Source organism: Oreochromis niloticus, linkage group LG2 (assembly GCF_001858045.2).
Source record: "Oreochromis niloticus isolate F11D_XX linkage group LG2, O_niloticus_UMD_NMBU, whole genome shotgun sequence".
Classification (NCBI taxonomy): domain Eukaryota; kingdom Metazoa; phylum Chordata; class Actinopteri; order Cichliformes; family Cichlidae; genus Oreochromis; species Oreochromis niloticus.
Window position 1 is genome coordinate 35,369,020 of NC_031966.2, and position 26,679 is coordinate 35,395,698.

At 38.9% G+C, this 26,679-nt stretch overlaps 1 long non-coding RNA gene across 1 annotated transcript; it reads right to left on the minus strand.

The window, feature by feature from the left end:
- Positions 1-1,859: 1,859 nt before the first annotated feature.
- On the minus strand, positions 1,860-21,078 carry LOC102078691 (uncharacterized). Its single transcript, XR_267429.4, has 3 exons — positions 20,831-21,078; positions 17,734-17,814; positions 1,860-2,288 (listed from the first exon to the last, which is right to left on the minus strand). It is a non-coding gene; the product is annotated as an uncharacterized LOC102078691 (long non-coding RNA).
- Between the last annotated feature and the right edge of the window lie 5,601 nt (positions 21,079-26,679).

The following is a 26,679-nucleotide window of genomic DNA, read 5'->3' on the forward strand; positions in this document are numbered from 1 at the left end:
ATAAGATCGTTGTAAACATGATGAATTTTTCCAGCTTCAGTGAGCTGCAGCTGTGTGGGTCACATGAGCAGCATTCAACAGGAAAAAGTAATTTGATTCTGGAAACTTGAGACGAGGTCACACTCCACGGAGATGAAATGGGTACTTCAAGTGATTCAATTTAGAGAAGCAATATGAACATGTGAACATGTGCATGTAAGTATATGAAATGTATGAACTCCACAGTGTACCCTTCTCTCCTGTTCCAGCACACTTTTCAGGGAAAAAAGAGAGAGCTACAATTAAGGCTTTTCTTGTTTGTTTGTTTATTCTCTTGTTTCACAAATAACTATAAAATCCTTGAAATTAAAACAAAACAAATATTCCTTTAGGTCACATTTAGGAAAATGATTGTATTCACAGTTAAGAAGAATAAGATGTGCCAAAAACACAAACCCTGAGCACACCCAATCTCATATAAGTGTTTGGGCCTGCTTGAAACAACAGCTGACAGGTGGCTGTGGGTCAGGTAGAGCAGGTCATCTGCCAATCAGAACAGGGATTGATCTCTGACTCCTCCAGTCTGCATACTGCAATATCCCTGGGCAACATATTTAAACCCAAATTGCCCCCATTGCATGTGTAGTAAAGTAAGTGTGAATGTTAGCATGCATGCATAGGTGTGTGTGTGATTGGGTGAACGAGGCTTGTGGTAGAAAGTGCTATTTATTTATTTATTTATTCCATTTACCATTTACTTTTTAGGATTTATGTTTCTCTGTGAAACCAGTCTCAAATTATACCACTGTGTTTAAATGTGTTGTTTAGTTACTGTGTTTGAATCATCTTCACGGCTAATATTAATAATGTAAGCCTTAACCTGAGTTTATGGGCACGCAAACGTGTCCGTGCACTTGGGCTATTCTGGTTGGACAAAGGGGGTGGAGAGGGGTTTTCACCCACCCAAGATGTGCCCCCACGCAGTCCTTCAAAATCCTGACTGTGTATTACTGGAAGTGCATGATGTAAGCAACTGAAGAATGTTGATCGGTTGACATGTGGGCCAGAATAGGAAAAGGAGTGATAGTGGATTTCCAAGGGAACAGGAGAGCCATGAGAAAAAATTCAAAGATAAAAAAATACTCACTGGTCAAAAGGAGTTTTGAAAAGCTGTTAAAGTGTTTCAATATCAACATACGGTTTATTTTGTATGTTTATAGACTCCACCCATCCATTTTCTTCAGGGCTGGAAGCTCTCCCAGCAGCCATAGGGTAAGAAGTGTGTGCACCATAGACAGGTTTACTGATAACAGACCTACAGCCAGTTTGGTATCATAAACAGACCTGACCTGCATGTCTTTGGAATGTGCGAGGAAGCCACAGCAATTAGCAAGAACTCGACACACTCTCAAGACCCCAGCTGAACCGTTCACAGCCAGGAGCTTCTTGCTACTACTTTTCTCTCTGAATATAGTTTATTATGTGCGCCATAAAACCTTTTTACTCATAGCACACATACAAAAGTTTGCTTATGTGTTTATGGTTGTCATCTGACAGAAAATAGAAACACATGTTGTGTGTAATGGAATATTAACTGATTGGTATGTTATACTATAAATTCAGAAATCCTTTTGTGCACATGGTGTACACGTGTGTCTAAAATCTGTATTTAAAAATCTCGATTGAAAAATGACAGAGTGAATATTATAGGGAATTTGCTTCTTTGTTCTGGTTCTGATGAAAAAGGTTCAGATGTCATTGTGACGTCGGCCCTGAACTAGTGAGTGTTGTTTGTGAACGAGCCGGTTCTAAGAGCCTTCTGTTTGTAGCAAACAGGAAGCGCCGACTTCCTCACAGAGAGGCACATCTTCAGTCGGAGCTGTTCAGCTCTGCTATGCAGACATGGACAGGAGTTTATTTGGAGTGCACCGGCCAATCACATGCAAAGACAGACTACAATCATACAGTTGCCTGAAAAAAGGAAAGGAGAAAGTGTAGTGGTACAGGACAGGGATACGGAGCGACAGAGAGACCGGGAGCCAGAGCCCACTGGGAGAGAGACAAGAAACGAGAAGCAACTGGGTGAATTTCACTGATATTGGAGACTGCAAGCTGAGTGCAGAATTTATGAAATAAAAATACATCTGTCAGAGCAGGGTCAACAACAAAAGTGCACAGATATCTAAAAAACGCTCACGCATCCGTGCAGCTGCCATCCGCTGACCCTGGAACAGTGTCCTGTTTTGGGCCATGTACTTCTGCTGTAGCATCCACTGTCTTGCTGAAAAGTGCAGGTATAGCACAGCCTTCTGCAAGTCAAACCAAAATAAGCACATTCATTTCATAATAACTGATCCCAGCCAAACAGATAAGTGTTGATGAGGAGCTGTGGAGGATGAAAGATTTCAAATGTTCGTTCAAGTATGTTCTCCACAGTAACAGTAAATGCATACAAATCAGGCGTTTAAGAAAAGAAAGAATAAAAAATTCAGGTAAAATTGTAGCACCGAAAGACTAAAGAGTCATTTGGGAGCCGTAAGAGCCAAAAGAGCGGAATCTTTGAAAAGTCCTGGATCTCTCGTCACTCCCCTGAACAGCCTGTCACATGACCTGCAATTTGTTAAGAAATATTTTGTGCTGAACTCAATATGAACTTTCACCATATGCTACTTTGTGTATTCTTAGACAGTAATTGATATGAAATGATTTGAGTTACATCAAGTTTCTATTCAAAATCAATGCAAATATTTCAGTGATTTATCACAGTATAATTTTCTGGAATCTCACAGCCAGCAGTCGGCGGCCATCACCGTGGAGTCTGACACAAAAGTGTAAAAAGATTTTCTAAATACAAACAACAAATGTAGTCATAAGGTTGCAAAGTGTGACAAAAAAGCTAAAAGTCAGGAGTACGTCTACTTCTTGTGACTTTGCTGAGATTGTTGAGCTGCAGCTCGACTGAGATCAGGTTGGAGATTATTATCTTGTACAAAACCAGGACCTGTGTTTCAAAGTATTATGTTCAAGCTTTTTCCATTACAGCTCTTCATCAGGGAGAAAACCTTAGAAACTCCTCAGCGGTAGTTTATCATCTTTAACTTTATTCTATTTACTTTGAGAATAGCCTAAGCTTTTTAAAAAGCTCCAGATATGCAGAATTTCCCTGCATTCTATACAACGGTAAGTCTGTTTATATTTCCCAGAAGGAATGTGTTTATCCATGAGGAAGCTTTAACAGAATTGAAGAACCGGCAGTGACTCAAAAAGACATGTGAGAAACATATTTTGGCGCTTTACTGTCATTCTGTTCGACCTTTTTTGCCCATCCAATTGCTAAAGGAAGATCTGGCATCAATTAAACAAAAAAGCAAAGATTTTATGTCAGCTACTGTCGAAGGAACTACAAAGAAAATGTAAAATGACAGCACCCTGCAAACACACAAAGCTTTCTGGATGATTATTAGAATCCACAGGAGCATGAGCAGTTACTCAAAGCCATAAGTAAACTCTGTGGCTCTCTGGAGCCTGAATTAATGTCTTTAGAGCATCAGCTACATTGTGTTAATATGTCTCCATTAGACACTGCTGCCAACTCCCAGTATCTCTGTCTGCTCTGCTGTCTGGGGACTGGGGAGGAGAGAAGAAAGGACAAGGAAAGTGTCAACAAGAGAGAGAGAGAGAAACAAAGAGGGTGAAAGTACAGAGAGGGTGTGAGACGGGAGAAGAACCGATGAGGTGGGAGGATGTCTAGACAGATAGACTGAAAGTGGAAGCCACAGGACAGCCAGAGGCAGACAGCAGGGAACTAAGAGAAAATGGACAAGAAAGGACAAAGCGACAAGTAGAAACCGAAAACTGAAAATGACTGAGGAACAAATAAAGACAAGGACAAGAGGCAGGAGTGATGGAGACAGAGACGCATCATGGAACAGAGAGAATTAAAGAGAAAAGCTGGAGTCAGAGTGAGGCACAATCGAGTGAGGAACTCATTTATTTAACGGGGTTGCCATGGGGAACAGTATCTGTGATGAATGTGTGGGTTGATTATGCAACCAATTGACTATAATTCACCCAACTGACACAAATCATGACCAGTGATCCACGGGGAAGGAAGACGTTACTGAAACTGAGCCTATAGGATGTGTACAGGATACAGGTACCATGCAGGAGACGGTAGATGCCAGGGTAGACACCAGAGCGCTATAGGAGTGTAAAAAATCATGAACACACACTTAACTTAAATGTGTGTTAGGTTACAGTCATGTGAGGAGGTGGGTTTTTTCACAGGTCTGTATGCATTCCTCTGAAAGACTAAGCAGAGCCGAATGGAGGGTAGGTAGTAGCCAGGATCTGCTAATAAAGCACACTTAATTAACTATGATCAACAAATGTAACCAGCTCTGTAAAAGTAGACGTTTTTATAGTTTGCTGGTCTGGATTATTCAGGTTTGTGTTAACACAAAACCACAATAAATGACTGGAAAAGTATGGCATGTTGGGAAGGGTTGCCAGGAGACAGCCTCCTCTCTCTTAAACACAGTTGGTAAAGAGAACATGGCAGGGCAGCCTGGCTTTGCAAATTTGCATGTGAACAAACTACAAAAACAAAATATTCTTCGGACTGATGAGAGCAAATCAGAGGTGTTTTGCACATTGACAACTTAAGAGAGTCGTGTTTAAATGAATTCCCAAAAACCTCAATCAAGTGAACAAATGTTATAAAGAAGAGTGAACGTATAAAAGCCATACAACAATTAGACTACTTTAAGTTAGTGCTGCTAAAAGTGCTTGTGCAAGCTATTAAATCATGAGTTGCTTCACCGGACAGCACACAGAACTAAAAAAATATACAGACCTGTGAAAAAGTGGTGTTTTCACAGTTCCAAGTGCTTTGGTTCACTTTTTTGCCTCAAGAGCACAGAGCCATGAGCAGCACTTGCTAACGTTTGCAAATCACTATTCTGTCAGGGAAAGAAAAGGGATTCACTTTCTGGAGGAATGACTTTATTGCTAGGGTCAAATCCCACCATGAGCTTTCCTCTCGTCTGTCGAATGTTAGCTAAGGCTACAGTACCTGCTAACATTAGCATGCTTGCTATCGAGTGCAAGCCATTTCCTGTGGAAAAATATTGTCTTGTGTAGATAAGAAGATATTTTTCTGCAGTTACACAGAGTAAGTAATGTTTGCTGATGCTAGACTGATAGTTATCTGGCTCTGGTCCAAACCTCTTAATAATTTCATTGCATATCATCATTATAACCATTTTCCAAAGCAAAGTGCATTATGAGGACATATACGAGAAGGTTCACTCGACTTATGGGTCAGCTGTTGTTATATTAAGTACGGCACTAGAGAGAGGTTAATTTTGAGGACGTTAAGCTTAATTTTAATTATCAGTTTGATGACTCCTCTTTCTGCAGATTTTCTTTTCCTGCCTGTTTTCAAAGCACTCTGAGCTAACGCTAGCTGTTCAATTAAATTGCGCTACTGTTCCCTCCACTGACTCACAAGTGTGTCTAGTTTATGGCTGGTCATTTGGTCTGTGTTTTATCTGTACAAACTAAACAGTTTAATACAGACACATTTATTCATACTGGTTTGATCAGGTATTTACTGAATTGCAGACTCTGATTCATTTTTAAATATTTTTGTTTCCTTTGTTTGTTGATGTTACAGTTAATGGTTTTTACTCACTTAATGTCCAAGTTGTAACCATCACCACTGGTTCAAATTTGTATGATTCTGTGTAGATGGATCAAATTGAAGTCAGTGGTGTATTACCATTACAAGGAAACTGCTCGAGTTTTTTTGGTCTGTACCTCAGCACAGCTGATGTGTTCAGCTCATCCTAAACTAGTTACTCGGTGAAATATGATGAAAGGAGTTTGGTAAAAAGTGTGGCAGCTCGGCTAAGCTGCAGGTAAGGTTGGCTTTACATTCATCACATTCTTTCAAAAAGACGTCACAAAAACACTTTGAGGAAATTTCTTTAAAGTGCAGAAATGTTTGGGTTTATTTTATGACTAAGGGTTTGGGAACAACTATAATGGTTTGATAGCTGATGTAACTGCTAGATTATTATGTACTGTGGATGGTGAAATCCACAAGGATCAATAAATCTAATAGCCAAAGAAGCAGCACAGGTAAGCTGATCACATATCGTGCCTACAAAGAAAACATGTCTCAAGTCAATTTGGAAGTTATTTTAAGGAGAATAATTTCCCCCTGCTAAATTGGCGAGCCTAATCTGTGATACAGAGATTAAAGAGTGAAAAGAGTCTGTATCCCGAAGGATAACGAGCTCATCTGTGATATGCACATTAGTATGAACGCTCCAAGCTTAGATTTGTCCCTGATATTACTCTAAAGAATAGGCATCTTTGTGCTCAACATAACCCATCTATTGACTGAGGGCCAAGTCGCATTCTCCACACACGTTATACTTTTTTTAACACTCAGCAGGAGATCTCCACGGGTGGTCCTCTCGACAATAGAGCCATCTCTGGTTTTAACAGTGATATAAGCACTTCCTCAGAACCTCTGCGCTTGTATGAGTGTGTGAGGTCACCGCTGAGAGTAATAGCGGTCCACAGCAATGTAAAATCACCTCCAGTGAAAAAAGGCCCAACGCTATGGCAACCAGATATGACTCTGAAGCACCTGAATTCATGATAAGGACCATTACAGAGAAAATGAGTCATCTAAATGGAAATGGAGATTAGCAATTAATCAGTGCAATTTGTCATCTGTTTAAAGCATTTTACTCTAAAATTAATATCTTTCTCCACATGAGAAATGTGGAAAGTATTTACTCTACCTGAATGCACAATTATCCACTGCTGTTTCCATAAAAAACAAACAAAACATGAAAATAGCAGCAGATATAAGCATGATTTTTTTTTTTTATGTATGTGTGTTGTAGTATTTGAGAATGAAACGTTTCATATGTTAAACATGTTTTGATTCTGCTCCAAATACAAAGAGAAAAATAATCCACAGAATATTGGTCTCTTCTATCAGCAGCACATGCAGCTTATGTAAAAAGGTAATTATACTGTGGCAGGTTGAGACTCCAGGCAAACAATGCATTGTAAGATGATGAATGCGCAGCTCCGTCAGCAATGAATATCTTTTCATTTTGCCAGCTTTTCTTCACCTTTGCGAGCTTCTCTTGTCAGTAGCTGGAGAGTGTTAGCCTGACACTGTGCTGGATAACAGAAATAACAATGCAGTCTATAGAAGTCAGCAAAGTTGAATTAAAAGAGGCAAATGCAAATTAATGCAAATTAAAATGTAAAAAATCCACCCCCCATCTAATCAGTCGTTCTGTTAGTATCCTTAAACTCGAGTTATTCTAAAAAACTATTATTTATTTAGCATTGGCAGTGCCAATGAATCCACACCACGACCTGTCTAGTTACATTTTTATGTGTTAACTAACCTCTTGCATGTGTGGTTTAGGGAACAAAGTTTTGCTACATCAAACAATCAAAATCTTTGACAAAAAAAACTTTTTTTTACCTTAAGATTTGCATTTCATAGCACTGGCCTTTAAAGTAAGGATACATCCAAATAAAAGCTATGCTACATACATTTCAAAGTGAGGTTGGTATGGCAACCCGCCATCAGGGAATTGTTAGTTTCACCCTTTCATCCAGACTGAAATAACTCAGTGACAGCTGGATGCTATGAAAGTGAGAACATGAGAAGTTCATGGTCCCCAAAGGATGAATCCAAAAGACTACTGACCCTATAATATTTAATTTGCCAAGTGAAATACATTTCCATATACAAAATGGATTGGTTTAAGCTTTGCTGCATACATTCATGATCCCCTGAGGATGAATCTCAGAGACTTTGATGATGATGTGAGTACTGATCTTGTGAATTGTCAGTGAAGTATCGCAACCCTAAAGGGGTTCATTTCTGCAGTGTTTCCATCCTGGCCTCGAGGCTCAAATTTGTAGTTTATTGAATTTTGATACAAACCCTCTGAGTTTTTGTTAACTTTGCTACTGCAGTTTCACATAGCACTATCCTCATTATCGTTCCCCATACTAATATGAAGTGACATGGGTTGTGGGGGGCTGGGGATGTAACACAATAAAACAATAAAAGCAATTACTGAATAATTATGTACAACAAATTTCTCTCTCTAGCTCTCTCTCCAAGTCCTCTGTGCCCCATGTTTCAGAATTGGTTAGGTGAAGTTGCACAACAATTCTTCATTTGTTATTTATCTCATTTTCATGCCACGTTGTAGCTCCAGAGGTCAGAATTCTAATTAAAATGCAACGTACTGGGTAAACAAAGATTCTTCCAACAACCTTGATGATACAATGCTGGCAGTGCGACAGAGAAGGTAGGCAAGCAAAAGCAGATGTAGAGCTGGAGAAAATATAATAGAGAAAGGATTTCTACATTCTACTTCGTGTACACACTGATAACAACTGATGTCATGTGTGTGGATTCCAACACGTTCAGTGCAAAAACCCCAGTACTCCCCTCTAGACAGCACCTGAAGCACTGGAACATCTTTCCAGTTTATGTACATGACAATAGGTGTCTGTTTGTTTTTTCTTCTCTCTCGTATGACTGTGATCCTGCCTGTGAGATGTGCAGTATTTGAAGCTGCATTAACCACATTTAGTTGGAGTTATTCTTCTTTTTTATTCCAAACTGGAGCCGGAGTAAAAAATGAATTAATAAATCAAATGTATTTGTTTGATTGTTAATGTTTGCTGATATATTTTTGTTTGTTTTGTTTTTTTACATAATGGAAAAAAAATAAGCATAATCAAAATATTTGCTTTCTGTGCTATCACGCAAATAAAACTGGTTTATGGAGTCATCTTATTTCAGTTGTGTGGAAATGATTTGGTTTATCAAAGAACAACATCAAACAGACCACCCTGCTGTGCAGGCAAAATAACACTGTTAGAATGCCGTGTGTGCAATACTGTAATTTATTCAACTGTGATAAAAGCAGTGTAGTACACTCCATCTCAGTCTCCAGCCCTCCTCAGCGCTCCTTCTTAGGCCTGGAAACTATCTGATTCTGCTGCTCTGCTCTGGATTTCTCTGTTTCTTTGCTCAGATTAGCACACCACACTCTGGGCTCTCTGCTTTGGTTCCCCCGCTGCTCTATGGAGCCAGCAACCCACCCAGTGACGTGTTCCACTGCCCTGCCCTTACCCAGCTTAACATATTTATTTATTAATCACATTTAGCTCTGGATCATGTTACAGTAGCTTTCATATCAAAATCTGTGCAGCAAAAAAACAACAACATGTTGCTAGGCAACATTACATTCCACAGTTGTTGTTATGTCGTCGATGGCAGCTCCAGGTATGAGTGGTTGTCCTTTTTTTCCTTTTTATCCCACACCCAGCATCCACTGTATGATGGATAAACTAATTCCTTGAAGTAAACAATAGTAACAAAATATGAGATATTGGAGTTTTATTTTAAATTAGTTACATTGTTTTTAAAAAACCTAGAGCTCAATATGACCCCATTGTCAGTCCTAGTGTTGAGATATTTATAGAAACTGTAATAAAACTGTGAATCCTGAATGAGATTTCATCTGATTAGTGCCATGAGTATGAATTCATATTTCCAAAGACAATAACTAAAGTATAGAATAACCACCTCACAGTCACCCTTATCATCCTAATAAAAATTGATTTTTAAATACAGATCTGGTCTGATCTGTGTTAGCAGCTCACGGTGGGGCTAGCCTAGACCTATTATCTCTGTTTGCACTTCAGTGTACATAGATTTTATTATTCCTGTGTACATATGTATTATATGCAATGGCGTACCAAAGACAGATTAGTAGGGTTCAACTTTTTCTCTGCATTGGAGCCTCGAGTTATGATAAACAGTGACTGACACGGCATCAAACACATAGGGTAATACACTCTTAAAACCTCTTCTGTTTCACGGTTAAACTCCATGCATGTTCTTAAATCAGATAAAGAATGACGAGAAAAATGAAGAAGAATATGCTTTTATTGTGAAAGCAAGTCATATTTCACCAAATGTGTCATCTTTAGGGCATTCTCACTGAAATACAATTGTTAATGAAGCAGCATTCTTGGTCAGAGCTACAAGTGCAAAGCAACTATTTTAAGTCTCAAATAGCTGTTGGATAACAACAATCAAAATGTTCCATCTCCTTGAAATCCCCTCCATGTTCCTGCATCTCTGTTTACCTCAGTCCCCCAGGAAAAAAAACTCTCAGGGTAAAACTAAATCAGCATTACTGAAATGTAGTCGAAATACATCAACACACACTGTATTGCATTGTATCCACAGTCTCCGGAAACCCTGTGGCATCAGTTCTTATTTCCTTTGGACTGAAAATGAAAGGTAATGTGTAATGATTCAAGCTAACCCTGTGGTAATAATTTGTAAAATACTGTCACTGCAGTAGTGTCAGTGGGAGGAAATGGTCGTTTTTCTCAATTTCTGAAAGGTTTCAATGGATAGAAGAGGGTTTTGCAGGCACTGGCATTATAAACTTTTTTTCTCCCAATAGTCAGTCCTTGCGTTGTCGGCTGTCTGTCTCTATCTGCCCACCGATCTATTTCCAAACGCATATCTCACTGTAGCAGTGCTCTGCTGAAAACTGGCATGAATGCTCAGTCAGAGGACCTTTGGCAAACAAAACAGCAGACAGTGACAAAACCAAACTTCCCTCCAATCTCCTTCTCCCATGGCTTTTCTCACAGAAAGTCTGAAATACAAAGTAAAATGAACACAAATCAAAGAGCAGGAACGCTACCTTAAACAACAACTTAGGCTCAGCAGCTTATCTCACAAACCTGTATTAAACATTATCATTAATCATGGTGAGGTCAGAGGAGGTTTACATTTATAGCTCTGAACAAAGGAATGGCGTCAATCGAGGTCACTTCATTTGCATACGTGGCTTTTGTATGTGATGGTGCTGTCAGTCACATGAGCTGTAGTGCAGCTCAACAGGACATTAGTATCTACGTGACTAATGTCAGGTTAATGTAACCGATAAGGTGGTCATGGCGTCAGATTAGAAAACAGTGATAAATTCTTTTCATGAATTAGCAGCTGTCATAAACTCATCACTGCTTACTGGAGTCTGTTGGTTATCTGTCCTTAAGCCTTTCGTCCACTTTGCCATAATGTATGTTTAAAATTGCATTGAACTCTTATTGGCTGATGCTCTGGGTATATTCTGAGCGTTGTCACATTACTGAAGAAAAGTAGAAAATAAGATTTGAGAGCATGTCTCATTGTCTCATTGCTGCTTGCTTGACATTGGTGGCTGTACCACCAGGACAATGGACAAACACACACCAAAACTTTGAAATCATAAAGCGGGCTAACATTAAACTTCTCGAATGGCCTCGAAACCTTGACCTCAACCCTACTGAAAATGTGTGGACCTTTCCAGAAAAACATCCAGTTTAAATGAACTCTACCAGTTGTGCCGAGTGGTCAGATGTCCTAGAATTATGCTGGAAGCTTCTTGATGGCTACCAAAGATCAAGGTGCAACTTACCAAGGTCATTTAATCAAATATTAATGAAGGTGCATGTGTATATTTAAGTCTGTATGTAAATGCTAGAGAAAATCCAAAATGGCCATAACATTCATGCCCATAGTAAGTATACATAAACTCATACACAGGCTCAAAACGTGTACATACAGGTAATCAACATTTGGGATCATCTGCTGTCGCATGTATTTTTAAAATGTCTAGTGAGCATTATTTTCTGCAAATAAGTCTGTTGGGATTCAGCGAGTTCTTTTTATATGAATATTCAGAACTATGTTTGTTTTCTGATCTGACAAGTAAAGTGCAACTAAACAATTTGAGTTTTAGACCTTTAAAAATGTAATAATTTTTAAAGGCTAACAATGGTTTAAAAAAGAAATTGCAATAGATTTCACTTAAATAAGGAGACTAATAAGGAAAAATCCAAGCTATAACTAGCCACACTGACACATAGGTTACTGCACTCTGTGTTTGGCCTTTCTGACACACAGAGCTCCAGATCTCAGTTTTCTGGGACATCAGCCCGTTGGTCAGCTCAGCCGTTTAACCTCTTGACCCTGAGGCTATTTTTGCCTCAGGTCTTTCTCACCTTTTCTTCCCAAACTGAGGACCTACTTACTAAATGCTTCAAACAAACCACACATATGGGATCGGCAGGTCTTGGCAAAGTAAATGTGCAGCCAAGTGTATTTGTGAGTACAGTGTGAAATGTGGGACGTGTTATTCATGTTGAAAGGAGGTTTGGTGTAACAACAATCAAGTTTTTAAATAAACAAAACATGACAAAGCCAATGCATCATTTATGTCATAAATCTAATGTATGTAGGGCAGAGGTTTATATATTACTTATATATTAATTAAACTACTGTTTCTATTAATGTGCTTTTATTGAAAAGCATATTTTCAAACCTTTTTGCTAAAGTAATACCATAATTTGCTGCATTCACATTTATGCTATTCTGCCTGGTATCATCTTTGTGCTTTGGCCTCCACAAATCAGCACAGTTCTAAAAGGTTTAGCGATAATCTTTATTTGTAGCTGCTCTTCCTTTTCTTTCAGATTGTTTGCACCATCTAACCCCAAATTCTGCATAGTTTACGACTTATGGTGTGTAGCAGTTTTCTCCATAAGTTATTGTCTGGACATGTGATGATACAGGTTAACCTGCACTTTCCTGCTTTCATTAGGGATACCACACACCACAGGATAAAAGTCAGACTTGAAAAGTCAGTGTTAACCTTAAAAAGCATAGCCAGTCAAAATGGACTTCTCAGTGTACAAGCGATAAAAATGCTGTAAAGTCATGTATAAAGTTGTACACCTGATCACTTTATTCTATATTGATCAATGAGTTCTGACCTCTGGATTCATCTCTGCTCTTCCCCCTATTATAAAACCTAAATCCTACAATATCTTTAAAAACAACACAACAAGAACAGCCTAACCTACATGGACCAAAAACCCACTCAAGCATGGGGAGAACATGCAAGCACCATACAAAAAACCCCCAAAGAACCCAGTGATCAGCTGACAGTGTTAACAACTGCCCCCCCCTCTTGGCACAATTACTACAGTATAACCAAAGTTTTGCAGATACTGTAGATGGCAGATATTACAAGTTATGACCAAGCCTATGAATGCATATGAATATACCAGAAGGTTAAACTGACAGGAATAGCCAGGAATGTGCACCATCCTTTATAAAATGACAAACCAAGATGTCATAAATTATATTAATATATTTTGGGGAAATTTGAGGATTTAAGATTTCAACTTTTTCTAAAACCAGAGTGGAGCATAGATTCTATAGTAAGCATGATAATGTGTTTACCATTATTATTCTGTGATTAGATTTGTACCTCTAATATTTACTAGTGGAACCAAACATGCAAACACTCAAGGAAGGGTTCCCTGAGGATTGCATTAGCATTAAATAAATACAGTGCGTAACAAATGTATTAGACTAGCTGCAATAGAAGCAAGAAAACAGTAATATGTTACAAATCTCTCAAAAACTTGTTTAAAATTGAACATGATATCATTATTTATTATGCAAATAACAAACTGAAATCATGTTTTTTTGCCCAAATTTGAGCCGGCACACTGGCCGTCTGTGAGAAGCCAGAAATAAATCAGCTCAGATTCTGTTCATCTTAGCTCCTCTGTCTGTTTTTCCCACAAACTAAAGATCAGATTTATGCATAAAACAAAAGAAAAGAAAATAGCTGAAATATTATTGAATTTCACAATCGTCACTCCCAATATTGAAGTTTTGGTGTTTCCATGGCATTTATCACAATTTCAACTAGTACTTAAGATACTGCATGATGTAACATGCTGAAAAGTCACGACAAGGGAGGAAAGCTCCAAGAATAGAAGTCGTCCATATGGTGTCCATCTACAGCCTGTTTGCGTTGCTTTAAGTGGAGTGGCCAAGGATGTAGAGTGACCACTTTGTGAAGGCTAATGGGGGATAGCTTTGACAAATAGATACAAACGGCACATAAATAAAACCAGCACACAGTGCAAGACTTTCACAGTGATGTTGGCCTTTAGGCAGGGCAAACACGAGCAAACATGTTAACTGACCACCCACGGGTGTTCTGTGTCTGTGTGCATTGCTGTGTTTTTGTGTGTGTACTATTTTGTGTGTATGTGACTGGGTGGGTGGAAGGCTAGAGTTGACATTACATGACTCTGCAGTGGAGATTTAATGAGGAAAAAGGGAAAAAAGAAGCTCCTGATGTTTTATCGTGCGTCACCAAAGTCTCCGATGCTGACTGCAGTTGTTGTTTACAGTAAAGCCAAAGTGTCTGAAATGGCATCGTTAGTTTTCATTTATAGTTAACACACAGCCGGATCACAGACTTTTGTGACAGGAAGATTTAGATTATTAGTACATAATTTTAGTCCCATTTATCTACAAAGAAAGAAGAAAAACAACAAAACAAGGCATCTTAATGCATCTTGATTTTGATTCAACCTGGGGCACTGCTGGGGCCAGAGTGGGTAGACGTTAGACGTGTGCATGGGGACCTTCATGGTGCTGTGGATATTACATATAGGCACAAAACAGATAGACTGCAGTTAGCGCCTGCCTTATGCACACGAGTGGATTGGCTCAGTAGGTTAATGGGGCAGTTTGGAGGTGTCATCCAACACTGACATCCAACACTGGGGTGGAGGAAATGAGGGGGCATTTGACCACTCGGCGAGTGGGGGGCGTTGACTATGAAGTGCTGCAATCGGAGTAGTCATGCATATATATCGCCTCAACCTCCTGAAAGCATGGAGATGGGCTGAAACCCCCTCTCTGGTGAGCCGGGTTTGGGACACGAGCTGGTGCTCAGGTATCAAATTCAACTATTCCATCCTCTCTCCACTGTGATGGCCATGAGACCCAGAGAGGAATGTTGCTGCATCGCAAGTCTTCACATTGATATTACGTAGATAATGAGATTGTCAAAGTAAAACTGTGATGACTCTGTATAATATTAAACTGGCATTGTTCTGCAGTACCACAGTTTTTGTAGATTGATGAACCTCTACCCATTCTTACAAACTCTGCATCATATCATAATATGCTCCTTTCATACCCAGTCATGTTACAGACCTGCTGCCAATTAACCTAATAAGGAGCAAAATGTTCCAGCTGTTTCTTTTCAGTATTATATACTTTTCTAATAATTTTGTTGCCCATTCATAACTTTACTGAGCTCTGTTGGCCCCATCAAATTCAAAATGAGCCTAAATTCTACCATATTTCATGAAATAATAAAGCGTCTACATGTTTTATTGTCAATGAAATATGGGTTCACAAGACTTATCTTTTGCATTTTGTGTGTGAATGTTGTGCAACTGACTTATACTAAAGAACAGAAGAGTTGTAGAGTTGAACCAATGTGTTATGGGTTGCCATTTTTAAAACATTTAAACTATTTCATCCTGAAACTGCTACCTGTGGTATCACTTAGCATCGTTCATTCAGTAGAGTTCAGTAAATTCTTTGCTGAATTTCTTGAGGTGACCGTTGTTGTGATTTAGTGCTATATAAATAAAACTTGCCTCTGCCAAAATAAATGACAGCTGACCTTTAAAGTCATAAAACACAGAGCATGAATGCTTATGAATTATAGCACATGCCAAGGTCAGCTGATACGGTAAACACTTCAGTGGATCACAACAACAATACAGTCGGCTCTGAAATAAGAACAGAGGATAATAGAAAAAAGTATACTCGATATATAATAAACTAAGCTGGTGGCAACAATTTGCACTTTCAACTAGTCAAATCCTCCTGTGTGTTTCATGGACTTGTTGCATGTTTTTTCTTTCTTACTGAGCCTAAGACAGCACTGCAGTACCCAATTCTATTAAAATGTTTATTGGGTTCTAGATTGAATTCTAGTATTCCGTATGTCATATTCCAACAATATGTGTGTGTAGTAATCGTCCATTTTTTTAGCTGCTTATTTAATCCAGTATCATGGCAATGCCCAAACTGGTGACTGGTGACCCTGCTGTAGGGGGAGAGCCAAGGCCCTCTGCTCCTGTGAAACAGAGAGGCAATACTCTAGCTCACTCTCACACATGGCAAATTTAGAATGATTATTAACCTGAACATACACCACATCTTTGCACTATGAGAGGAAACCAGTAGAAATAGCGAGAGAGATAGAAATCGAGAGCTCAATGAGTAATATGTGTTTAATAACATATCTTATTTGTGATGTCCATCCTGTATTTAACAATAACATCTTAAAGTGTTTCCTTCTGCACACTGAGTGCAATAGAAACTATTGGAACTCTTGGGATTCTGTAATGTTGTATATATTTTCTTACTGGGCAGAAAAAACAAGAAACGGCAGAATAGAAAGCATGCCACCATGTTCAGTCAATTTCACTCATATATTTGAATCCTATTATGTAGGAGCCGTAGAGCTCTTGAACAAGTGTTGCTCAAAATAGGATTCAGTGTATTTCCTCCAAAACTGTGTCTGCAGTGGAATTATTCTACATTACAATGACTATATGCTTCACCCCTCAAAGGAGATTTAGCAGCCTTTCAGAAATGCTTCTACCATGACTACTGTACATTTGTTTAAATCCCCAATGACTGCACAAGAGATTGGAGAAGAGAATGGGCCCTCTATTCTTTCATGACTACAGTCCCTTAGGAGTCTTTGGAAGCAGCAGAGGAGATTGTGCTGCCTTACATAGACTCCAGGTAAATTAGCTTCCAAGAGCTTGTGGTGTGAATGTCCCCTCAACTCCAACCCAAACATCCAGCAGTCAGTCGACATCACAGCTAATCTCTGTCATCTCTCAGCGTCTGTGTTTCTTAGCAAAACGTCTGATGTTTCACACACTCAGTGCTACGAAGAGTCCAATCATTGCAATTTAATTATTAATCTGTAATCAAGTAAACTATGTGATAACAGCATTCCTGATTATCGAATGTGTCATCTGTACTGAGTAAAGCATAACTTAATAAACAAATTAAATAATAAAATGCAACATCTTTGCTTCAATCTTTTGAGGGGATGGCATTGCTGTTAAAACAAAAACAAAAAGAAAAACTAATCTATGTAAAAGATTTGTGTCTAATGAAAGAAATGGCATTAACTTAAAAAGAGTTTTTGAATATAGTTAATAAAGATACATAAAACTCTAAGATATGCATGTACTGAATGCAAATGTTCTTGGATGTATGCAGCTATGATTAGTTTTATTAATGACTATTTTAGGAAACAAAGCAAAACAAAAAACAACTGAATACAAAAGTTATAATTCTTCTCTTTAATGAAAGCTCGAGCAACAAAACGTTATTCTGTAAACTGTATTCTGGTACATATCACCCCACCTTTATAGGCCAGGGGGAAATCAAAGAGCCCAAACTCTATTCCAACAGTGCAATTATGTTTCTCTGCTTGTAACAGATAGAGGGAATAAAAAACAATGAGAGGACAAGAGATTAAAAAATAACAGGAGGAATGGTGAAAACTAGAAGGAATGGGAATTGGGTGGGGGAAGGAGGTACAGCTGGAATGAGAGTAGAGGAGTAGGTCTGATGACCTATTAGGAAACATATAACCTGGATGGGAAAGAAGATGGAAACAGCAGGGGGTAAGGTAGGAATAATAGAGGGACATGAGAAAGTATGAAACATTGGGAGCTTAGCAAGACACCTTCAGTTAATATGGGTATTACCTGGCAATATGCTGAGGAGAGGCGGGTTCAGTTTCCATTATCTTCTCCAATTACATTGCTCCCATGGATGTTCAGCTGAACCTGACAACAGATTGACCCAGGTCATAATTTTGTATATTGAGTTCACTCTTCCCTGCTTGTGGGTGGTGCTCTTCATTTTCTTCTCATTTTTCGATTATGTAAGTTGTAGGTGGCAGATCGCCCCGGTTGGACACCGGAGGCACCAACTTTAAATTGGGACCTGGCAAGACTGGCTTGAGTCCAGCTACTTCCTGAACCTACCAAACTGTGCTCTGCATGAATATCAGAGTGTATCAGAGAGTGGAGCAGGTTAGGTTTACAGCACAAGTTACCATGGTGATTTACGCTGGTAAGGAATGAACCCCTTTTGCAGTTCAGACAGCCCAGGGTTAACCCTGAAGTTACCTGGATAAGACATAATCCTGGTTCATAGTGTAGGCCTCTGATGTTGTTCGACCTCAAAATCTAATTATACAAATCTGTTTTAACTGAATCTCACATAAGCACAGGACGTTGTTTGGGACTACGGAGTAGGGGTCACATTAGTGGTCTGGTTTCCCCGAGGGTGGGGTGTAAAATTCTTGAAATTGTTGTAAAACCGCTAACTGATCATCTGCAGAGGAATGGCTCATTTAAAGAGTTTCTGTCAGGTTTCAGAGCCCATCATAGCTTTGGTGACAGTGGACTTATCTCTGTGCGTTCGATACTGTTGAATAATATTATATTGATATTATTGAAATATTCCACAATAATATTATTGAATATTGAATAACATAATATTTTATTAGAGCGCTGTAGGTATTACAGGTACTGTGCTGCAGTGGTTTGTATCATATCTATCTAATTTGTTCATGTAAATGGAGAGTCCTCTCCACACACTGAGGTCAATTATGGAGTTCCACAGGGTTCAGTGCTAGGACCAATTCTGTTTACATTATACATGCTTCCCTTAGGCAGCATCATTAGAAGGCATAGAGCTGCATAGCAGTGAAAATATATACTATCTATCTATGAAGCCAGATAACACACACCAATTAGTTTTAGTTGAATTGAGAACCAGGACATTAGACGTTATCCAGGTCTTTGTGTCTTTAAGACATGTCCCTGCAGTTTAACTGAGGTTATTGTACTCAGCACCAAAAAATCTTAGAAACATGGTATTTAACCAGATGCTTCGGATGCCATTACCTTGGCCTTCAGTAACACTGTGAAGAATCTTGAAGTCGTTTTGTTTAATATGTGCAAATATTTACAACTGCTTTCTTCCATTTGTGCAATATTTGTAAAATTAGAAACATCCTGTGTCGGAGCGATGCTGAAAAAACTAGTTCATGCATTTATTACTTCTAGGCTGCACGACTGTAATTCATTATTATCAAGATGTTCTAAAAAGACCCTGAAAAGCCTGTCAGAATACTGACCTTGGGGACTAAAAAGAGAAAGCATGGTCCGCCCATGTTTCTCTGGATCCTTATTAAATCCAGAATGGAATTCAAAATCCTGCTCCTCACATACAAGGTCTTAAATAATCAGGCCCCATCTTATCTTAATGACCTTGTAGTACCATATCACCCTATTAGAGCACTTCGCTCTTGCTCTGCAGGCCTACTTGTTGTTCCTAGAGTATTTAAAAGTAGAATGGGAGGCAGAGCCTTCAGTTTTCAGGCCCCTCTTCAGTGGAACCAGCTCTCTTGGATATTCATACAAATATTTTCAGTGATGCGTGTAAATGCTTGTAGAGAAATGTTTTTGAGGTTAAAACTGATGTTGTGTTTGACTCCATGGACTCTTCATCATTTTAGCAAGAAAACTCAGGGAGATCCTCCAACACAGGCTGATTTGGAGATTGTGTAGGAGGTGGTAACTGACTGAACTACACTGTCTCATTTAGATACTTGAAAGTATTTGTGTGTGTGCGTGTGACTAAAAATCACACCCATGATTACCGTCAACTAAATGATACCATACTCAAGAAAATTGGTGCCCTTAATTAGTTGCCATTTTCTTGCTGTTACTCAGTCTCATTAACATTCAGAGACCATCTCCAGGACTCCTGGTTTCTGTGCACCTTTTTTGTGTGTGCCAGGCGTACTTTTGCTTAAATAGGATAAAAAATTTGCGGGATTGATTCTTCAATCAGCCTTTTTACTGAAACCATCTGTCTCTGTCAGAAATTCTAAATGCTCCATTTAAGCTGGAAGAATCACATTCATTTACATTTTTTTTCTTTTTTGCATCAAAACAATAAGATTTGTTGCCAAATCCATCTTGCTGGCAAACAATTCACTGAGGCTGCAGAAGCTGCCAGTCGTCTCAGTGAGGATCATGCTTGTTACCATAATTACGCACATTACACCAGTTTGGAAATAAGGGTGGTATTGAATGATTGATGCCTAAATTCTGCTCCTATCACCTTTGAAACCAGCTTCCCATTTTCTTCTTTTCATTTAAAGGTACCCGTGGGTCAGCATAGTTGTTTAGTTTTTTTCCTCACATTGATATGAGATTGAATCCTTGGTGTTTGGAAGCTAATTAGCTATAATTGAAACAATTACAGTAAGCCTTGAGCAACAGCACTATTGAGCTGCCGATACGTAATCCAATATATGTTGTATGAAAGGGAATGCAGGTCACAACAGGTCTGGGTGCTGCTGTTCACAACCAAACCATCCAGGTTTTATACATGCATATATATATTAATATGCATGTGTAATATAGTTAGTACACACACATGCACTCACACAGCTAGAACACACTTTGGCGCACACATGCATTGAAATCTACTTCCCAGGAAAAAGCAATTCATGGCTTTCTGTCCTTTTCTCTGCTTCTGTCTAACACACACACACACACACACTCGCACTCACACACACACACACACACACACACACACACACACACACACACACACACACCACCACACAAAGCAGAGCTTGGCTATAAGGCAGCTTGTTGCTAAGGTAATATCATAACCAGGTCATGCAGCATTGCTTTCTGGAGCAAGGAGAAATATTACTGACACATAAAGTGTGTGTGGATTTGTGTGCGTTTGTGGGGGTGCAGAGGCAGCTTATACCTGCATTGTGTTAGCTGTCTGTCCATTCACCTCTTCTGAAATGTGCATTTACCAAGTGTGTGATATTCCAGGCTCTCCATGCAAATTCCAGAGAAAAGGCCAAGCATTGCCTGAGTGGCTTGCTGGCAGTAAAATGCTGGATTTCATTTACCAGGCTGTCAACATGTCACTCATAGCAGCAGGATTTCTTGGATTTAACTCAGTGACAGGTCACTTAATCATTCACTCATTCACTTAGCCAGGCGGGAAGCATTGCATTTTGTTTTCAGTATGCTGCTTTTCAGACACAGCCATGGACTTTCCAAAACGTAAGCCTCCCAACAAGCTAAAACTAAGCTCTTGTTTTGCCAATTGATTTTTTTCCTTACACTTTAAATTTTAAAGAGGGTTTATAATAAGTCTGAGGATTACAGAACTTACTCAGCACATTGGAATCTATGTAAACTTTTTACTGAAGACAGAGAAAATGGGATGGGGGTGAAGGGTTCAGAGTTACAAGCTTTCCGGCTTTGCATGCGCCATCATTAATATACTCACAGCCTGTGGCTCTGAGCCAAGTGGTGCTGCTACTCTCCACACTGAACTACAAGAAGCTGCATAGTTTTGTTAATAATCTGTGAGCAACTGGACATGTAATTTGAAACAGAGTGGCTTTGCAGTAATCTTTAAGAGGTACTTGAGTTTAACTTGTAAACAGAATGAAAACGGCCACTTTGAAGCTGTAAGTAGGCATCTTTCCACCCACGAGTATAGGACTGCGTTGAAGTCTGCAAAAAAAACAAAAGAACAGTTATAGGATAAGCAATACTTAGGAAATGACAACATCTGCACTGCTAGTTTTTTCTTATGTCCAATGAGTTACTGTATGGAAGAAATGGACATAGCTTCCATCTTTGAAAAGTCAAGTCCTTCTTTCTAAGGGTCAGCAGGGGTCAGCAGGGGTCAGGGCTCTGTGGTGCAGAAACAAGTCCAAATGTCTAGACCTCTGTAGGAAAATAAGCCAGGCTCCATTGATCTTAAACTCATGATTGAGACTCAACAGGAAAGTATTTAAGTCTTAGTAAAAACAGCATGTTGCTCATTTTGTAATATGTGGGGTCCACTGAAGGTGCAGTGTCACTCAGTTTCACAGACGGATCCACCTGTGAAGTCTGTTTTCAGAAAGATAAGATGCCATTTCATTTCATTTATTTATTTGTTTCACACATGGTTCCACAGTATTTCATTTCCTACATACAAATCCTATGACACTGCACCCATGGGTGAAAAGGAGCAGGAAGAAGAATAAATTCTTATTAGCACCTGCCCCCTATCTTAATTCCAATTAATCTCACAAGTGGGTGCCAACAACCCAAAAAGCACTCTCACATTTATCAATATATAACACTGCAAAACAAAACATCACATCAGTATAATCAACAATATACAACACATTTAGCCCAAATTACCTTCGTGTTCTTCATATTGATTTATCGTTTTAAGCAGCTAACACATTTTAAAGCGGTGTATATTTGTACAACTCTTGAGATTATCTTGAAGAGAATTCCATATTCTTATACCGCTAACTGTCGGACACATTTGCCTTTGTGTGGTCCTTGCAAACTGATGCTTAAAATAAAACTTCCTTCTCCTGTCCCCACTTCCTGAACACAATACAAATAAACTTCCTAACCTAAGAGGTTATGTATTATCTTTTGCCTTGAACATGATTAATAATGTTTGTAATTTCACTAAATCTTCTCATTTCAACTATTTCGATTTTATGAACAGATTATTTGTCTGTTCTCTATAATTAACATTATGAACCATTCGTACCACTTTCTTCTGTAACAAGTGTAGAGGTTTTATATTACTCGCATATGTGTTCCCCCACACTTCAGCACAATAACTGAGATAGGGGAAAATTAGACAGAAATACAAAATACGCATTGCCTTATAATCCAGTATATCTCTGACATTACCCAAAATATAAATATTTTTAACCATCTTTTTTCTAACATGTTCAATATGAGATTTCCATGATAATTTATCATCCAATACTACCCCCAAAAAACGGAGTTCAGTAACTCTCTCAATCGGAACTCCATCAATGGACAGAGTTACTTCCTCCTCTTTTACACGACTTCCAAAAATCATAGATTTAGTTTTTGTCAAGTTCAAAGATAACTTGTTTACATCAAACCATTTTTTTAGTTTTTCCATTTCAGGAGCCATTAATTCAGCCAATTCTTTCAATTTGTCCCCAGCACAATAATACAATAATTAAATAATTTTACAATAACAATAATTTGTGTCATCTGCAAACAAAACGAAATTCAACATTTTGGACACATCACAAATATCATTTATATATAGATTAAAAAGTTTTGGTCCTAAAACAGAACCTTGAGGAACCCCACATTCAATTTTCAATCTTTCAGAGGAATTGTTTAAATAATGCATATACTGGGACCTATTTTCTAAATAATTATTTAACCAGTTCAGTGCAATTCCTCTCACCCCATATGTCAAAGGAGAAACTATTCAGTGTTTATATGCAGTCTATGTAACCACTAGACTAATGCATAAGTGGCCTCCAAACTAAGGTTGTCCCTTACTGTTGGATAATAAGTTTAGGAAAATAAAACTATGTAAGGATTGTTACACACTTAACCCTGAAGGTGTGTACAGATATACACAAGAGGAGTAAAAGATGGTCACTCATTAAAAATGGCAACATTAGCAAAGTAAACAAAACACATAAAAAAATAAAATACACAATTTGGTATTTAATCATGTTTTTGTCCTGTCTCTCACACCCAACTAGTCGCAGCAGATGGCTGCCCCTCACTTCAAGCAGCTCTGTTGGAGGTTTCTTCCTGGTAAAGGGAGTTCTTCCTTCCCACTGTCGCCAAGTGTTTGGTCATACTGGCCATTCGATTATTGGGGTTTTCTCTGTATTATTGTACAGTCTTTACCTTTACCTGATTCAATGCTATATAAATAAAATGTAATTGTGTCTCAGTACTCAAGTAAGTCTGGTCCATCCATCTTATTAACTGCTTATCCACTTTAGGTCATATATTGGTGCTGGATCTTAAACCAACTTAATAATATTAATAATCGGGTCATCTCAGTTTCACCAATAATCAGCACAAATAAACTGTCTTTGCTACTTACAATCTCAGATTACCAAGTGATCTGGAAAATGATGCACAGGTAACTGTGGAATGAAAAACTGGTATCATGATAATATACATGGGTCTATATGTTGTTTACCCTCATTTGTGGATTTCACACTCTGTTTTTAGGCCATGTAGCACTCCAACCTATCAGAACAAATTCTTTTAAACTAGACATCCAGCAGTGGGTGTCTCTTCAAATGTGTTCTGAAGAAACACAGATGTCTGTTGTCTGTAAACTAGTGTTCCTCTGCAGACCGATGGTCATCCATGCATTTGTCTCATCTCGTTTGGATTATTCTAATTCTTTGTTCATGTGTTTATGTAAAGCCTCTGTGGATCATTTGCAAGTTGTTCAGAATGTTGCCGCAAAGCTTCTGACCAAGTCTTTTAAATACTGTCACGTTACACCTCTGCTGATCCACCTGCACTGGCTCCCCATAAAATGCAGAATCCACTTCAAGATTTTGACTTTGACATTCAGGGCTCTGCATGGACAAGCACCAACCTATATCAGAGATATTTTACATCTGTACATCACCAGCAGTCCCTGAGGTCATGTGATCAGGGCTTGCTGGTTGTCCAACATACGACGCTGAAAACGAAAGGCGATAGAGCGTTTGTAACTGTGGAACTCTCTCCCTTTGAGCCTGAGATCTGTGGACTCAGTGGTTTCATTTAAAAAACAGCTAAAAACTCATCTTTTTAAACTTGCTATTGGTTGATTTCTGTTTTTATGTTTTAGCTTCTGTGCAGCACTTTGTGATTTTTATCTTGAAAGGTGCTATACAAATAAAGTTTTACTTACTTATTGTGATATCAACTTCCTCAGTTTCTAAGCAGGCGTTTTATCATTCTGTTCAGATGGCAGATGTGTTATCTGGGAAGCTCCTGTTTATTTGAGGTTTGCTAAGAAAGCCTTAGAATATGCTGCAGACCCGTTCCTAACCTTAGCACTCCATAGCCCATTACAACTCTAACTGCACAGTTACAATATGCACGTCATTGTGTACAGGCATAATGAAGATCCCAAGTCCAAGCACTTCCTGAAGATCAACACAAATCAGTGGAGTCCAGCATGATATGCAGCTGCACACCACCACACAGATGCAATCAGAGCCTGTTGTACCTCCCACTATCTCCCAAAAATTAACAAAACAAGTCATTTGCAATGTGAAGGACACACACAAATGTGATCACTCCAATAGATGATTTTCTATGCTGTGAGATGTGCTTATGTAAGGGGTCCTGCTGTATAGCTATGATTGTTTCCAGATGTTTTATCTGTATTTATACAATTTTTGTGCAGTCATGTAAGTTTTAGGCTGAACATCTTTGTTTGATATAGCAGCAGTACACCCATTTGGTACAAACTATTGTGCAGGCCTACTCGTGCTTGCTTACTCATTTGTGACCATATATAAGTTTAGACACCTAATCACACAAGATAGAACAGGTGATGTAAGCAACCTGTCACTTGTGTAAAAGTGGAAACAAAAGTGACTCTTCCCTGCTCTTTCCTCTGCCTGAATGTTACTCTTGAGAAGAATATTTCCTCGAGCAGGTGACCTTTTGGTTGCTGCTCTCACAGTCTCCACTGCTGTGCACGTGAAAATGTATTTTCACTTGAAATACTGGCAGCCCTCTGCTCAGATTATGTTTTTCTCTTCTTTTTTTTCTTTTGGTCACATAGCCTTATTGCTGTTTGCTTAAGCTATGGTGATTACTACTTCAAACATGCATAGCACCATGTAGTTTTTCATTTTCCTTTGGTAACAAGATCTGTTTTTTTTTTTGTTTTGTTTTGGGTTTTTTTTGGGGGGGGGGGGTTCTATAAAACCCTGCTGTTTTTCCTTAAATAGGAGAATAAATAGGAGATATTCTTTTTCTTTAAATGTAGTCACCAAATTGTAGGCCTTGTAAAATCATAAAGCGGGTTAAGCAGATGCTGAGGCGCATAGTGCACAGAGGTTGCCAACATTCTGCAGAGTCAGTTGCTACAGATCTGCAAACTTCATGTAGCCTTCAGATTAGCTCAGAAACAGTGGCTAGACAGCCTCATGGAATGGGTTTCCGTGGCCGAGCTGCTGCATCATAGCCTTACATCATCAAGTGCCACACCAAGTGTCAGCTGCAGTGGTGTAAAGCGCATCGCCACTGGACTCTAGAGCAGTGGAAACATGTATCTCTTGAGTGATGACTCGTGCTTCACCATCTGTCAATCTGATGGACGAGTCTTTTGCTGTTGCCAAAAGAACAGTATTTGTCTGACTGCACTGTGCCAAGTGTGGTCAAAAATTCCCATAAACACACTCCTAAACCTCTTGGAAAGCCTTCCCAGAAGACTTAAAGCTGTTATAGCTGCAAAGGCAGGGTTGGCATTACATTAAACCCTATGGCTTAATAACGGAATATCACTCGAGTTCATATGTGTATGAAGACAGATGAGCAAAAACCTTTTGGCAGTATAGTATGTACTCTATATATTACAGCATATGCATAAGTAACCCCTGTAAGGCACAAAGATCAGGCCTCAAACTACACTTTTCAGTCTGTTACTGAGATATTTGGAAAATGGAACCTTATTAATCTAAGGTGACCTTGAGGGTCTTTATATACTTAGAAATGCACCATGGGGGGCTTGGGGTGAAAGAGCATTACACTGCATACTGTGTATACTGCTGTATT